This window comes from Monodelphis domestica, chromosome 5, assembly GCF_027887165.1.
Source record: "Monodelphis domestica isolate mMonDom1 chromosome 5, mMonDom1.pri, whole genome shotgun sequence".
NCBI lineage: Eukaryota > Metazoa > Chordata > Mammalia > Didelphimorphia > Didelphidae > Monodelphis > Monodelphis domestica.
The window spans coordinates 297,714,130-297,729,082 of record NC_077231.1 but is presented as its reverse complement, the minus strand read 5'-3'; the positions used below and the strand labels follow the sequence as shown (position 1 = coordinate 297,729,082).

At 39.4% G+C, this 14,953-nt stretch overlaps 1 protein-coding gene across 1 annotated transcript in view; it reads right to left on the bottom strand.

Annotated features, from left to right (window-relative positions):
* The window catches only part of RARB (retinoic acid receptor beta), an 865,852-nt gene that overhangs the window by 793,423 nt on the left and 57,476 nt on the right, over positions 1-14,953 (bottom strand). Inside the window, exon 2 of the mRNA XM_016426470.2 lies at positions 10,164-10,249. The gene's annotated coding sequence lies outside the window, so the exon portion shown is untranslated. The remainder of the gene's footprint in view (positions 1-10,163; positions 10,250-14,953) is intronic.

Below are 14,953 nucleotides of genomic sequence, written 5' to 3'. Positions count from 1 at the left end.
TAGAAGAGGAGAATGAGGTATCTAGAAGCCATGTAATATGAGGAAGGGACCAGCTAGGTAGTACAGTAGATAGAGGGGTGGCCCTGAAGTCAGGAAAATTCATCTTCCTGAGTTCAAATCTGGACTCAGATCCTGACTGACTTTGTGGCCCCGGACAAGTCACTTAAACCAGTTTTACCTCAGTTTCCTCATCTGTAAAATGAACTGAAGAAGGAAAGAGCAAACTATTTCAGTCTCTGCTGAAACTCATGAAAATGTTGGACACAACTGAAATGATTAAGCAATAACAATATGAGGAAGAATTGGGCATCTTTATCCTCAAGAAAAAACTCAGGAGGAAATAAAAGACATTTTTTTAAATTTGAACTGTTTTCATGTGGAAGCAGGAATGAACCTTCTCCCCACTGTTCCAGGGGGCAAAACTCTGATCATAGGATAGAAGTTTTGGGGAGGCTCTATCTGGTTTCACTATAAGGAACCAAACTTTCCAACAATTGCCCTGTATTCAATTAGCTCCCATAAAAAGCAGTGGTTTCCCCATTATCAAATATATTCAAATAGGAGCTGGAAGACCATCTGAAAAGGATGATATAGAAAGGATGTAGCTAATTAATGCCTAATTGGACTAGATCTCACTGTGGGTGCTTCTGATTCTAAGATTTTATGATTTGACAGCTCTCTAAACAATAGTGAGGCAGCAATAGATGATGAAAACATCATTGGATTGGCTGAGGATTGGTCTCAAAACCATTGAGAACTCATGCCATGACTCTACACAAACTGTTTACCTTTAAATGACTTCAATTTCCTCATCTGTCAAATCAATAATATTAATAATTGTCATTTATATGAAGACTTAAGATTCACAAGCCATTTTGCAAATATTATTTAGTTTGCCGTTTATAGATCACTGAAACTTATTAACTGACCATTGAGGGAACTGAAGTAGACAGAGATTAAGTGACTTGCCCAGGGTTACAGGGCTATTAAGTGTCCCAAGGCAGGATTTGAATTCAGATCATACTGTACAAATAGCACAATGAATTTCATTCATGAAGCAACTTAAAAGAATTAAAGTTTGCCTAACTTGAAGGATTCTTTACCTTTTTCTGTTCCAGGGACCCCCTTGACAGTCTGGTGAACCCTTTGGACCCTTTCTCAGAATAGTACTTCTACATGCATACAGTAAAATACATAGGATTACCAAGGAAATCAATTACATTGAAAGAGTTATGGGAAAAAAAAATGTAAGTTCCCAGGCCCTAGTTTTAGAGGGTCTTCCATCAGTGATCTCTACGGTAACTTTCACCTCAAAAGTTCCATAAGCAGCAACTTCTCAGAAACAGTCTTAACATTGTAAGATTAAAATTAATATCCACTAACTCCAAGTATTATATTTCATAAGATTTATTAATAATCACTTGAAGTAGAAGAAATAAAAGACCAAAAGTAAAAGCCTGAGTAAAGAGAAGTTTTCTCAGCCATGTTCACGTGAAAAGAGAGAGAAGGGCGGAGTTACAAACTTTATCTCCAAAACGTAAGGACATAAAGTGAGAAGGAAATTGGGGTGCTGGGAATTGGGATCCTGGGGAGCAGATTCAAATTACACAACATCATATTGTTGCTGTTCAGTCATGTCCCACTCTCCATAACCCCATTTGGGATTTTCTTGGCAAAGAGACTGGAGTGGTTTACCATTTCCTTCTCCAGCTCATTTTACAGATGAGGAAATTGAGGCAAACACGGTTAAGTTATTCATCTAGGGTCACAGCTAGTCAGTGTCTGAGGCCAGATTTGAACTCAGATCTTCCTGTCACTCTATATCTCAGCCCCTCACTGCCACAGCCTTATATATCTATTAATAGCAAATGCCACTTGGTGATCACATTTCTACCTTTAAGTTTTCTGTTTTAAAAGATGACCATAAAATAATGGATATTTTTATGTATTTTAAAATATATTGTTCTTGCAAAAATATTTAAAGGAAAATATCTTTAATAAATTACACAACTTCCTCTGGTATATCCAAGAACTAATAAGAAAATCATTTCTATTTATTTAACAATAGATGAAGTATAATGAGTTCATTTGGACCATTTCTCCATCTCACTTCATATTTCATTGGAAAGGATTGTATAGACAGCATAATAGGATTCCCCTTGAATTGATCTGATGCCATATTGTGGCGAGGAGAGGGCTCTGGGCTCTCTGTGATTGAACCAGAGAGGTACAAGCTCCAACAGGTCCTATCGCATGGAAGAGGTTCAAGCACAGGTCTAAGGATGGGCTATGACTTTGATCAATGGACCAACCTAGCTAAAGGCTGAGATGTCATCACCAGGTTGGCTGGAGAGGGAAGGGTTTTTTCCTATGATAATTCTCAAAAGATCAGGTACTAGATTGAAGAGGGGCTGATAGTTGCACTAGTGAAGAGGTTCCTCAAATAGAGGAATTCACAGATTCCTGAAGCAGTTAAAGTCTCTCTCCAGAAACGAGGGGATGCCCATCAATTGGGGAATGGCTGAACAAACTGTGGTATATGTTGGTGATGGAGTACTATTGTGCTAAAAGGAATAATAAAGTGGAGAAGTTCCATGGAGACTGGAACAACCTCCAGGAAGTGATGCAGAGCGAGAGGAGCAGAACCAGGAGAACATTGTACACAGAGACTAATACACTGTGGTATAATCGAACGTAATGGACTTCTCCATTAGTGGCGGTGTAATGTCCCTGAACAACTTGCAGGGATCCAGGAGAAAAAAACACCATTCATAAGCAAAGGATAAACTATGGGAGTGGAAACACCGAGGAAAAGCAACTGCCTGAATACAGAGGTTGAGGGGACATGACAGAGGATAGACTCTAAACGAACACTCTAATGCAAATACTATCAACAAAGCAATGGGTTCAAATCAAGAAAACATCTAATGCCCAGTGGACTTACGCGTCGGCTATGGGGGGTGGGGGGGGGAGGAAAAGAAAATGATCTTTAACGAATAATGCTTGGAAATGATCAAATAAAATATATTAAAAAAAAAATAAAAACCTAAAAAAAAAAAAGTCTCTCTCCAGAAAATGTGCTGCTGCATTCAATCACTCCAGTGGATCCATCCAGGAGCTCATCAGTTCAGGAATTCCTTTCAAAACCACAGCTCTCATCCCTGGCTGCCCGTCCTGTTTATGATCTGCCTCAGTTGGTTTAAAACAACCACAATAATAGACCTGGATGGTGACCTAAAAAAAAACCACATGATTCTTTGCTCCCTTCTCCCCCCTTCATACCACCTCACTATGGAAGGAGAAGGGCATCCTGGAGGCGACAGAGAGTTAATTTTTTCATTTAGATTCTTCTTTGTTTCATGAGTCACCATGGCCAAAAAAATAAGAATAAATCCTCATTAGGTGGATAGGTTTAGGTGCCTCTTCCTCATTAGGGATATTAGTCCTTGGAAAACAGACTCAATGTGTGGGGTGAGTCAGTCACACTGGGCTAAAAGAATGGCACAACCAATTAAATTCAAATTCTTGCTCTGACATTTAATACCTCTGTGAAGGGATTGGACTAAGCCAGTCACTAAGCACTGGCCTCCAAGGTCCCTTATAGTCATAAAGCTCTGATCCTGTGATTCCTGTACTCCAGTTAAGCTAATGTTATAGTGATAATAAAAGATAATGGAAATGATCATCATAATGGCTAACGTTTATATAGAACTTTAAGGCAAAGCGCTTTACAAGCATTATCTCATTGGATCCTTACAAGAACCGTGGGAGGTTGGAACGATTATTTTTCCCAATTTACAGGGACTGAAAGTGTTTAAGTCACTTGCCCAGATTCACATAATTAAGAAGGAAGAGTTCGAAGTGGGATTTGAACTCCTGATTCCTGACTCCAGGTCTAGCATCCCATCCACTGAACCACCTAGCTACTAAAATAAATATATGTGGCTCAGTGGATTGAGAGCCAGGCAGAGAAATTGGAGGTGCTGGGTTCAAATCTGGCCTGAGACACTCTCTAGCTGGGTGACCCTGGTCAAGTCACTTAACCAACATTGCCATTCCTCTGTCTTGGAACCAATACACAGTATCAAATCAAAGATGGAAGGTAAGTTTTTATTTTTTTTATTTCTTTTTAAACCCTTATCTTCTGTCTTGGAGTAAATACTGTGTATTGGCTCCAAGGCAAAAGAGTGGTAAGGGCCAGGCCATGGGGGTCAAGTGACTTACTCAGGGTCAAACAGCTGGGAAGTGTCTGAGGCCAGATTTAAACCTAGGACCTCCCATCTCTAGGCCTGACTCTCAATCCACTGAGCTACCGAGGTACCTAGCTACCCCTGAAGGTAAGAGTTTTTAAATAAATGTGCCTTTTGATTTTCAAATACAATTTTGAAAAGAAATAATTGGGTACAGTAAGAATGCCACATATCTTTAATTTTTCTGCTGAAAAGAGTGGAAAGGGGCTTAGATTTGGGGTCAGAAGACCAAGGTATAAATCCTACCACCTTGGTTTTTGTATAATTGAAAATCCGTTACTACCCTAAAAAAAAAGAACTACATTTCCCAGGAGCCCACTGACTTCCTGTCATTATGTACTTCCTGTAGATAGGGAATATTAGGTGGAGACATGGAAGGTCCCAGCTCTTTACTTTCTGTCCTGAGCTTGGTGGAGGTAAGGTGGGTGTTTGAATTGGCTGATCAGCCATGGGCATGTGGTTTTTATTTTGTGTCTTCTTTATTCCTTGATTTCTAATGATCATTAATAAATCCCTTAAAATATAATGTTTTTATTATTGAGATTTAATTTTAACTTTTACATTATTGAAGATCCTTGACCCTCAGTTTCCTCAGATGTAAGAAGAGGTGGTTAGTATTTCATTGACCTCTAAACCAAGATCCTCTGATGGGCCCTAGTCAAAAGCCATACCATCAGGAGCAGAAGAGTTTATATATTTTTAACCCCTTATCTCCCTTCTTAGAATCAAGACTACATACTGGTTTTAAGGCAGAAGAGCCATAAATGCTAGGTAATGGGGGTTAAGTAACTTTCCTATCCAGGCAGTGTCTGAGGTCAGATTTGAACCTAGTACTTCCCATCTCCAGTCTTGGCTCTCTATCCACTGAGCCATCTTGCTGCCCTGAAGCTCATTTTCTAAAAGGCTCCTCTTCACAGACCAGACATTCTTCTGATGTAGGGTTGTGCCAACATTTCCTGAAAGGACTGTGAGCACAAGTCCCCCACTGAAATGATTCTGATTTGACAGCCCTCCTCCTAGCCTCCAAGAAGTTGATATTGATGCAGTACATGGTCAGTTCCATTCATTCCAGTGGGGGATCCAATAGCCATTGAATGGCACTCTCTTCAGTGAGGAGAAGCTCTCTCCTATTCTATTCACTTCAATGGATACTCTACGCTTCACATGCCTTTATGAGCCCCATTCAGCCTCTCTGGGGATTGATCTGAGCTAACTTTATCTGGATTTTTTCAAAAATCAAAGCTACTGGAAGCCATCTAATGGTCAACTTCAGTTCAACAGCAGCCAATATTCATTCCCCCTGCCTACATCCATTCTTTATAATCATATTGACGGTGATAATGAATGTTTATATGGCATTTACCATGTGCTTTAAGTGATAATAAGCCCTTCACAAATATTATTTCACTTCATCCTCCCAACAGCCCTGGGAAGTAGATGCTATTATACCTCAATTTCACAGTTGAGATAACTGAGACAGGCAGAAATGCAGTGACTCACCCAGAGTCAAGCAGCTAAGAAGGGTCTAAAACTATATTTGAACTCAGAGCTTTCTGCCTCCAAGTTCAATGTGCCATTTACTCTATTTTTTTAAGAGACAACTCAAGGGAATAAGTTCTGGCTAGTCTTATTCTCAATTGGTTAGTTTGAATGAGGTTTTACTGCGTAATGATAAAACATTATCGTCTTCTTCAGTCATTTCAGTCAAATCTGACTTTTTCTGACCTCATTTGGAGTTTTCTTGGCAAAGATAGTGGAGTGGTTTGCCATTTCCTTCTCCAACTTACTTTACAGATGAGAAAACTGAGGTAAACATGGTTCAGTGACTTGCTCAGGGTGACCTAGCTAGTGTCTGAATCTGGATTTGAACTTAGGTCCTCCTGACTCCAAGGCCAGCACTCTACCCACTATACCACCTTGCTGCCCCAGTTTTCTATTAGCTTTATAAGCAATGTAGGCAACAGAACTGGAAGGTACTTGAAGGATAACATAAGGCTGAATCTCAGAGTTGGAAAGAGCCTCAACAGCCAACTGGTCAAGGCCACAACAGAAGAGAAATCCCCTCTTCAGGGGTGTTAACACACTATACTTCTCTCATTTAACCTATTTACTTTTTTATGATTTTCTCATTCAAGTCAGCCAGAATTTATCAAGACATGGCGCTAGGTGCTGGGCATTCTGTGGAGGCAGACTGCACCATAAGCAATGACAAAAGGGACAGACTCAGAGAATCAGTGAGATGCTCAGGAATCAGAGGACCTCACCCAGGTTGGGCAGAATCAGGAGAGAATTTAGGTAAAGGCTACAAAACTGTGAAGGACAATTCTGAAAGGTCTAAAGCCCTGATTCAGTGGCCAAACATGACTCCAGAGGAATGACGATAAAGCAAGTTGCTTACCACCCAACAGAGAGATGATGGCGACTAAATCCCAAATGAGGTAGACATTGGCCAATATGGCCAACATCTTGGACTTGTTTGTCAAATAGAAAATAATAATGATAAAAAGTATTAAAAAAATTTTTTTAAGACACTTAACAACTTGCCCTCAAGTTGTTATCTTCTGCTGGGACATGTTCATAGGAGTAATACAAGGAAAGCTGAGGAAAGAGATGACTCTTAACAGTTAAGGCCATCAAGGAAGTCATCATGGAGGAGGCTCCTTAACTGAGACACTAAGGAGGGCAAAGATCCTAAGGAATAGATATAAGGAATTTATTATAGGGACATGGGAAAGTTAACACAAAAACATCAAGGTAGAAAATGGAATGTTGAGTTCAGGGAACAATGAATTGGGTAGTTTAGAGAACTGGAGAGGGTATGAAAAAGAGTGAAATATAAGATAAATCTGGAAGGGGGAGGCTGGATTTAGAATGAAAAGGGCTTTCAATGTTAATCTTGGGAGTACCTTATAGTAGGGAGCTACTGAAGATTCTGGAGCAGGGAAATAATCAAATTTGTATCTGAGGGAGATTATTTTGGTGGTTATCTGGAAGATGGATTGGAGGGGAGAGAGATAGGAATCAAGAATACCAATTAGGATATTATTATAATAGCCCGGTCAAGGAGTGAAGATGGACGAAAATCTAGTGGTAACCAAATTAATGGAGAGAGTAGACAGATGTGAAATGTTGTGGAGTTAAAAGGTACAAGATAGGTCAAACAACGTATATTAAATAGAGGCTAAAGGGCAGCTAATAGTCAAGGGCAGATGAAGGCTGCAAGCCTTGGAGATTAGAAGGATGGTGATGATTTTTTCTTAAAACCCTTACCTTCCGTCTTGGAGTCAATACTGTGTATTGGCTCCAAGGCAGAAGAGTGGTAAGGGCTAGGCAATGGGGGTCAAGTGACTTGCCCAGGGTCACACAGCTGGGAAGTGTCTGAGACCAGATTTGAACCTAGGGCCTCCCATCTCTAGGCCTGGCTCTCAATCCACTGAGCTACCCAGCTGCCCCTGGTGGTGATGATTTTAACAGAAAAAGGATAGTTTGGGGAAATTATGAGTTTATGGGGGAATATAATGAGTTTTGTTTCCAGCATGTTGATCTTGAGATTCCCCTAGGACATCTAGGACAATTCATCCATCAAGCAATTGCAGCTGGAAGAAATATTAGGGCTAGATTATTCATGTCAATCATCCATTTAGGGATGATACTTGAACCCAGGGCAGATGATGAGATGGAAAGAGTTACAATGCTGGAGTCTGTGAACTGAAAAATATTTGGTAATCCAATGTCAATAATCACTTCCTTTGGGGTCTGAGTATTTTATTTTGTGCACTTGAAAACATCATTCTGAGAAGGGATCCTGAGCCTTGTCAAACTGCCAAAGGGGCCCAAAGGTACCAACTCTTGGTATAGAGAGACATCAGAAAGGAAAGAAAGAGGAAGGGCAGGGAGGATTGAAAGCAAGAGCACACATGGAGGAGGCATCAATTACGCACCAGCCCTCATACTGGGTTCTGAGGATATTGAGTTAAAAGTGAAATAGTCGCTGCCCTTAAGGAGTTTATAGTCTATCCAGGAAGATATTGTGTTCCTATATAAGCAGATATAAAATACTCAGGAGGTCACTAGAAGAGGCGATGTGGATTGAGAAGGAGGAATGAGAAGCCCAGGGAGCAAGGGAGTGGAAAAGAGAAGACAAGATGGAGGAATCCAAAATAGCCTTAGGGGACGCCTGTGCTAAACAGGGACTTGCTCTCAGGATCTCTAGAACCCCTCGGACAAGTGCTCATATTCAATGGAAGTCAGATGACCCTGTAGTCTGAGAGCAGGACATGCTGTGTGACCTAGACACCGCGCACCCAAAGAAGTGCCCCTCAAGGCAGAAACTCCAGGCACCTGCCATTGTCTAACATCAGCATTTTACAGGCAGGGAAAGTCATGACCGAGTCCACGATGCTTCCAGTTAGGAAACAACATCTGTGGCTGATTAGCACAGCTGGGTAGTCCCTGATGCTAATGAGGCTCTGGTCACAGGTTCAGTCCATGCAAGGGGCTGTGAGCACTGCTTTCTGGCAGAACCAGAGGCTCTATTCCCCCTCCTCAGCCCTGTCCCAAGTCAGCCAGCTGTCCCACAGATGTGCACAGCTGAGTGACTGCTTTTCAAGGTCCCCTAGAATCTCTCCTGATTTATTCCCCTCTGTTCCTTAACCCTCTTGGACTTAGACAGAGTTCACATGGTAGAGAGGTAAGAGCATGAAACTTAGGAGGATCTTTTGCCAGATCCCATTTCCACAACTTGGGACCTAGATTGCCTTGTGCAAGTCTCTTGGAGGTAGCTAATGACATTGGATAACATAGGATATGAATCACAGGCCCTGGAGTCAGAAAGAATTGAATTCAAATCCTGCCTTGAACACAAAAGAGCTGTATGAGTTTGGGAAACTGACAATCTTCTTTAGCCTCAGTTTCCTCATCTGTGAGATGGTGATGTTAAAGGCATTTATGTCATAGGTTTATGTAAAAATCAAATGAGATAACTAATAAAAAACATTTTGCAAACCTTAAAGCTCTACAGAAGTGCTATCATCATCATTACTCATTTAACTCCCAAATCTTTAGGTTTTGCAACAGTAAAATTCATGTGTTGGCCTAGATAACCTCTAAGGTCCCTTCTAGTTGTATAGCTCTGATCCTGTGATCTTTGTTCTTCCACAAAAATGCCAAGCTTATCCCTGCGTCTTTGCCTTATTACTAGCAGTGTTGTGTAATGAACAAGTTTGTGCATACACAAGTATGTTAAATAAATATAAGTGCCTAGTTTAGAAATATATGTTTTAGTCACAATACATTTGTAATTGCATAGTAATAAAGTTATTCAAGCACTTAAATTAGTGTTCTACCCATTAAGATCACAAATAGATAAGTCTTTTTCCCATAGGGAGATTCAGAAACATCTTCCCTTACACCAGTGATGGTGAGCCTTTGAGAAAACAAGTGCCCAAACTACAACCGCTCATGGCATATGTGAGCCATCCCCCTCTTCCCACACCTTATCCCAGACAGGAGAGGGAAGAAGCGTTCCCACTGGGCTACAGGGCAGACAAGCAGGTCATTTGAGAATTGTCCTTGGGTGTGTGTGGAAAGGGGAAAGGAAGCAGCCCCTTATGGCATGTGTGCCATAGGTTTGTCAACATGGCCTTATGCCCTACATCCATTCCCTATTGCTCTTGCCAGCTTCCTCCTATCTCAAAAATCATACAACCTCCTACCTCCCAGACCTACACATTCATCTTATTCCAAGAAAGACTTCAGGACAACAGCCCTAGATTTGTTTCCTCAACCCCTTCTATACAATAAGCAGATTGACAAATTGGGAGGTAGGAGTAAGATGGGTGAAAAGAATTCAAAGTAAAATCACTCAACATGGCTTTGGGGTCAACAAAGAAGTAATACAAGCTCTGAACTTACTCCTTGTCTGTAGTCTGCAGATCCTGGAGGCTGGTCATGAAATGAGAAGTGAGTGATATTGCCCTTTTGTGGGTTTGATCAGCATCCTGTAAAAAGGAATTTGGAAAAACTAATTAATGTTGATAGTAATAATCTCAGAAGGTAAGTTTTAAAAGGAACTTCAATGGCCACCAAATCCAATCTATACATCTGAATATGAAATCCCTTTATGACTTCCTTGACAAGTAGTCTTCTCCTTGAAGACTCATTTTATACACATCACATTGTAGACAAATAATAAAAATCATCAGTAGATGTGACTATTGGGGACTTCCATCTCTAACTAAACATGCCATTGTTTTGTTGTATTTTAAGGTGACATTAGTAACTCTATCAGAAAGAAGGGGAGTCCACAAAGCTCCCCTACAGTCTCAATAACCAGCCTGTGATACCCCTGTTAAAATTTTTTTGACCAAGACATTGAACCATAGATTTAGTACTGGAAAGGACCTTAGGGACCAATTAGTCCAACACCTTTATTTTAGAGAAAAAGAACCTGAGGCACAAAGAGGCTCTGTGTCAAAGGTCACATAGTTAATAAGTTATCTAATATTCTCCAGTCTCTTTACCACCCAACCATTTCACATTGAGTTCCATTGTGGCTTTTAATTCAAGATCAAAAGAGTGTAGATGCTTTACTGTCCTGAGGAGAGCACAACGAATCACGCCTAGCAATGTCCTGTATTATTTCACAGGGGCTTATTTCCCCAGGGCATCAGAAGCAATATGAGAGGTATAAGGAAGCAATGACAATGTAGTCTCCTGGAATCAGTCACACAAGCACCAAGGATTTCCTGTGTGCCAGGCACAATGGAAGGTGTTCAAAAGATGAGGACAAAAACAAAACAGTCCCTGCCTGGCCTCCAGGAGCTTACATTCTATTGAGAGAAACATTCTTGTAAATTATTATTATTATTATTATAGACAGACAGACACAGAGAGATATATAGACAGGCACAGAGAGATAGATAAATACAGACAGAGAAAGACAGACAGACAGACATATAGATAGATATAGATGATAGATAGATGGATGGATAGACAGACACAGACAGAAAGACAGACAGATAGAGAGAGAGAGAGATACAGAAATAGATAGATAGATAGATAGATAGATAGATAGATAGATAGATAGATAGACAGACAGACACAGGCATAGATAGATAGACAGACAGACAGCTAGAGACAGATAGATAGATAGATAGATAGATAGATAGATAGATAGATAGATAGATGGATAGATGGATGGATGAATGGATAGATAGATGGATGGATAGACAGACACAGACAGAAAGACAGACAGATAGATATAGATAGATAGATAGATAGATAGATAGATAGATAGATAGATAGACAGATAGACAGACAGACAGATACAGGCATAGATAGATAGATACAGATAGAGAGACAGACAGACAGACAGACATGGATTGATGGAGAGAGACAGTTGGATGGACGGATGGATGGACGGACGGACGGATGGATGGATTGATGAATGGAGAGATAGAAGAATGGATGGATGAATAGATAGAAAGGCAGATGGATAGATATAGATAGATAGATAGATAGATAGATAGATAGATAGATAGATAGATAGATAGATGGATGGATGGATGGATGGATAGATCAAAATAAATGGCAATAAATAAATGAAAAAATATATTGGAGACACAACAGGAGATTGGTTTCAGGCACCTACAAAACTCTAGTCCAAAGAAGACTGCTTGTTAGAGCAGAAAAGGCACTGGACTTCACAAAATCTCCACATTGGGTAGTTAGAATGAACCCCAGAAGCCAGCTAGAGGAATCTTCCCACAAAAGGAACCCCTACTATAACATACTTGACTTTTAGGGAGGAGGAGAGGGTCAATAGTTCGAGTGGAACTCCTTAACTCCATTTAACTACATGGTCTTGGACATCTCCCAATCTCTCTGAATCATACCTGTGTGTAAAAGAGAGATGAGATTTTGTGCCATTATCTTATGACACTACTGAGAAGAGTTATTTCATATCTTATAATTCTCTGATCTGAGAATGCCTGTGTTCTATGTTTTATCAATAATGCTTCTACCTCATGTGGGCACATTATTGTTAATAGACATCCCAATACTAAATCAACAGTTTTTGTTACTAGTAAAGCTGTAGCAGCTACTCCTCTAAGACATGGTGGTACTCCTGCTGCTACTGGGTCTAGTTTAGCAGAATAATAAGCAATTGGGCGCTGAGAAGGTCCCAAAGTCTGAGTTAACACACCAGAGGCTACTCTTCTTCGATCATGCACATACAAAGTAAATGGCTTGTTGTAATCTGGGATGCCTAGAGCAGGCACAGACATGATAGCCTTTTTTAGATCTGATAGAGCTGACAAGTGTTCAGGCTCTAATTTGAGGGGTTCAGGAACCAAATCCTTTGTTAATGCTATAAGGGGTTTAGTAATTTCCCCATAGCAAGGAATCCATTGTCTGCAAAACCCTGTTGCTCCTAAAATTGCTCTCAACTGTTTCTTAGTAGTAGGAGCGCTTAAATTTTGAATATTCTCAATTCGTTTTTGAGAAATATAACGAGCACCCGCAGAGAGGATGAATCCCAAATATTCTACTTCCAAGAGATAAAGTTTATATTAAGAATTTCAAGTGTACTGGAGCAACTCAGCCTTCATGGGAAGGACCATTCCAAATATTGTTAACTACTCCAACATCCATAAAGATTGGAGAAAAGGACTCTTGGATTCATTGCTCACATGTGAAGAAAGCATCTTCTGCTGAGACTGATTGACTAAAACCTATCATATGAATTGAAGATAATAATCCATACAGAAATGGATGCTGTTTTTTCGAGAACACATTGAATTACTGATTTTTCCTTATTTTTATTATTTCTTTTCTTTATTTTGATTAGAATATTTGATTTTTTCTCATTTTTGTACTGAAGGTACACATAATTAATATTAATATTTTTTTCCTGCAGTAATAGAAGTTAATATATATTCTTGCTATACTATCAATATATACCTAAAAGCTTTAAACTATGGGAACCTGCCATTTATTGATAAAATATTATAGGACTGTGATTAATGTTTGAATCTGATTCCAGAAATTGGGATGAAAATAAGGAGCACAGACTTAACCCAAATAGTGCCAAAAAGGGCACACATGAAATACTAATGTGAGACTCGAGGTTGCAATGCTTGACATATGTTAAGTCGTAGGACTTCCTTGGATCTACACTCTTTACGAAGTACTCATACAAGTACAAAGTTTGACTATCATGGTGGCTACCTATATCCCTGAGAATGACAAAAAAAATCAGACGAGGGAATGATGCTTCCCCATCAAAATAGAATTCTAATTCTTTTCTTCTTATATTATGGCAACTTCCTGTAGTCTTGGCTGCAAATGGCTAAATGACATATTACTGCATTCTGTCCTACAGACTTGTGGGATAGAAATTACTTTATATTGGACCTATACAAGGGCCTATTTTGAATTTTTCCTTATGTTTTTGATAATTTTTCTCTTCGTTTGATAATTGACTCATATACCCCCATAACTCAACATTGCATTCTGATTTGAACTGAATGTTTTTTAATACTTACTCCAGGGGGGATTGTATTTTAATTTAAAATCTAAGAATTTTTGAATTTTGAATTTTTTGTTTGAGATTGTATTTTTATAAAAATCCAAGAATTTTGATTTTTTGTTTAAGATTGTACTTTTATAAAAATTCAAGATTTTGATTTTGTTCGAGAAAAGATCTTCAAGAAAGAAGCTTGAAACTTTTATATCCAGAGAATGAACTGTTGCGGAAAGATGCTGGAAAACTTACACTTCATCAAGATGATCAAGAATGAACTTTGTATATGATTCATTGAACTGAACTTTGATTGAACATTTATTGTAAATGTACACATTTATGCCTAAAGGGACTGCCCCTAATTGGGCTTTCTGTCAATGCGCCTAGCAAAACATTGGTTTCCTTTCTTTTCTTTTCTATTTCCTCTCTCACTATTCTAATTTCTCTTAGAAAATTGAATATCGTGTATATCTATAGTTAGAAGTGAATTTTGAATTACAAAATTGATTATGTTAATTGATCATTGGGGAGACTAGTCTCCCATGATCATCAGGGGGGGGGATTGTAAACCTCAAAATTTCTCAGACTTATGAATGTTAGGGGTTTCCCCCATTGGGGAATCTTCTACTTAAAAAAAAATTCCCAGCAGATAGTGAGAATTCTACTTGAATGTGAGGGCTCCTTGCCTTGGGAATATCCCTACTCCACCCTACTTAGGACTGCATTAGGACAGAGAGCTCCTTGAGAACAATGGAAGTATTTTGATCCATGCTTATGGAAGGAACAGGAAGTTCTTTGAGTCATGACTGTTTTAGAATTGATACAATGGGATACTAAGTACCTATAAAGGTGGGGCAACTTGTAAACTACTTAAACCTAAAAGGGTGATAACTTATTCAGAGATTTTTTCTAATGAAATTTGTTGACACAGCAGCATTTTTTTCCTGACTTACTAAAGAGATTAAAACTACTCAGCTGTGAATTCAAAATGGGTGGTCCTTTAGAAACATCTACAGTGATTGGTAGATGTAAGGACTTAGGGGAGGTGACAGAGAAGATTTTGCCCTTAAAAATAAGAGCTCAGGGAAGAGCTGGGAAGTCATTCTGACACTCAGATTGGAGAGACTCATTCTGAGGAGACTGATTCTGAAACATTCAGATGGAGGAGGGAGCTGGT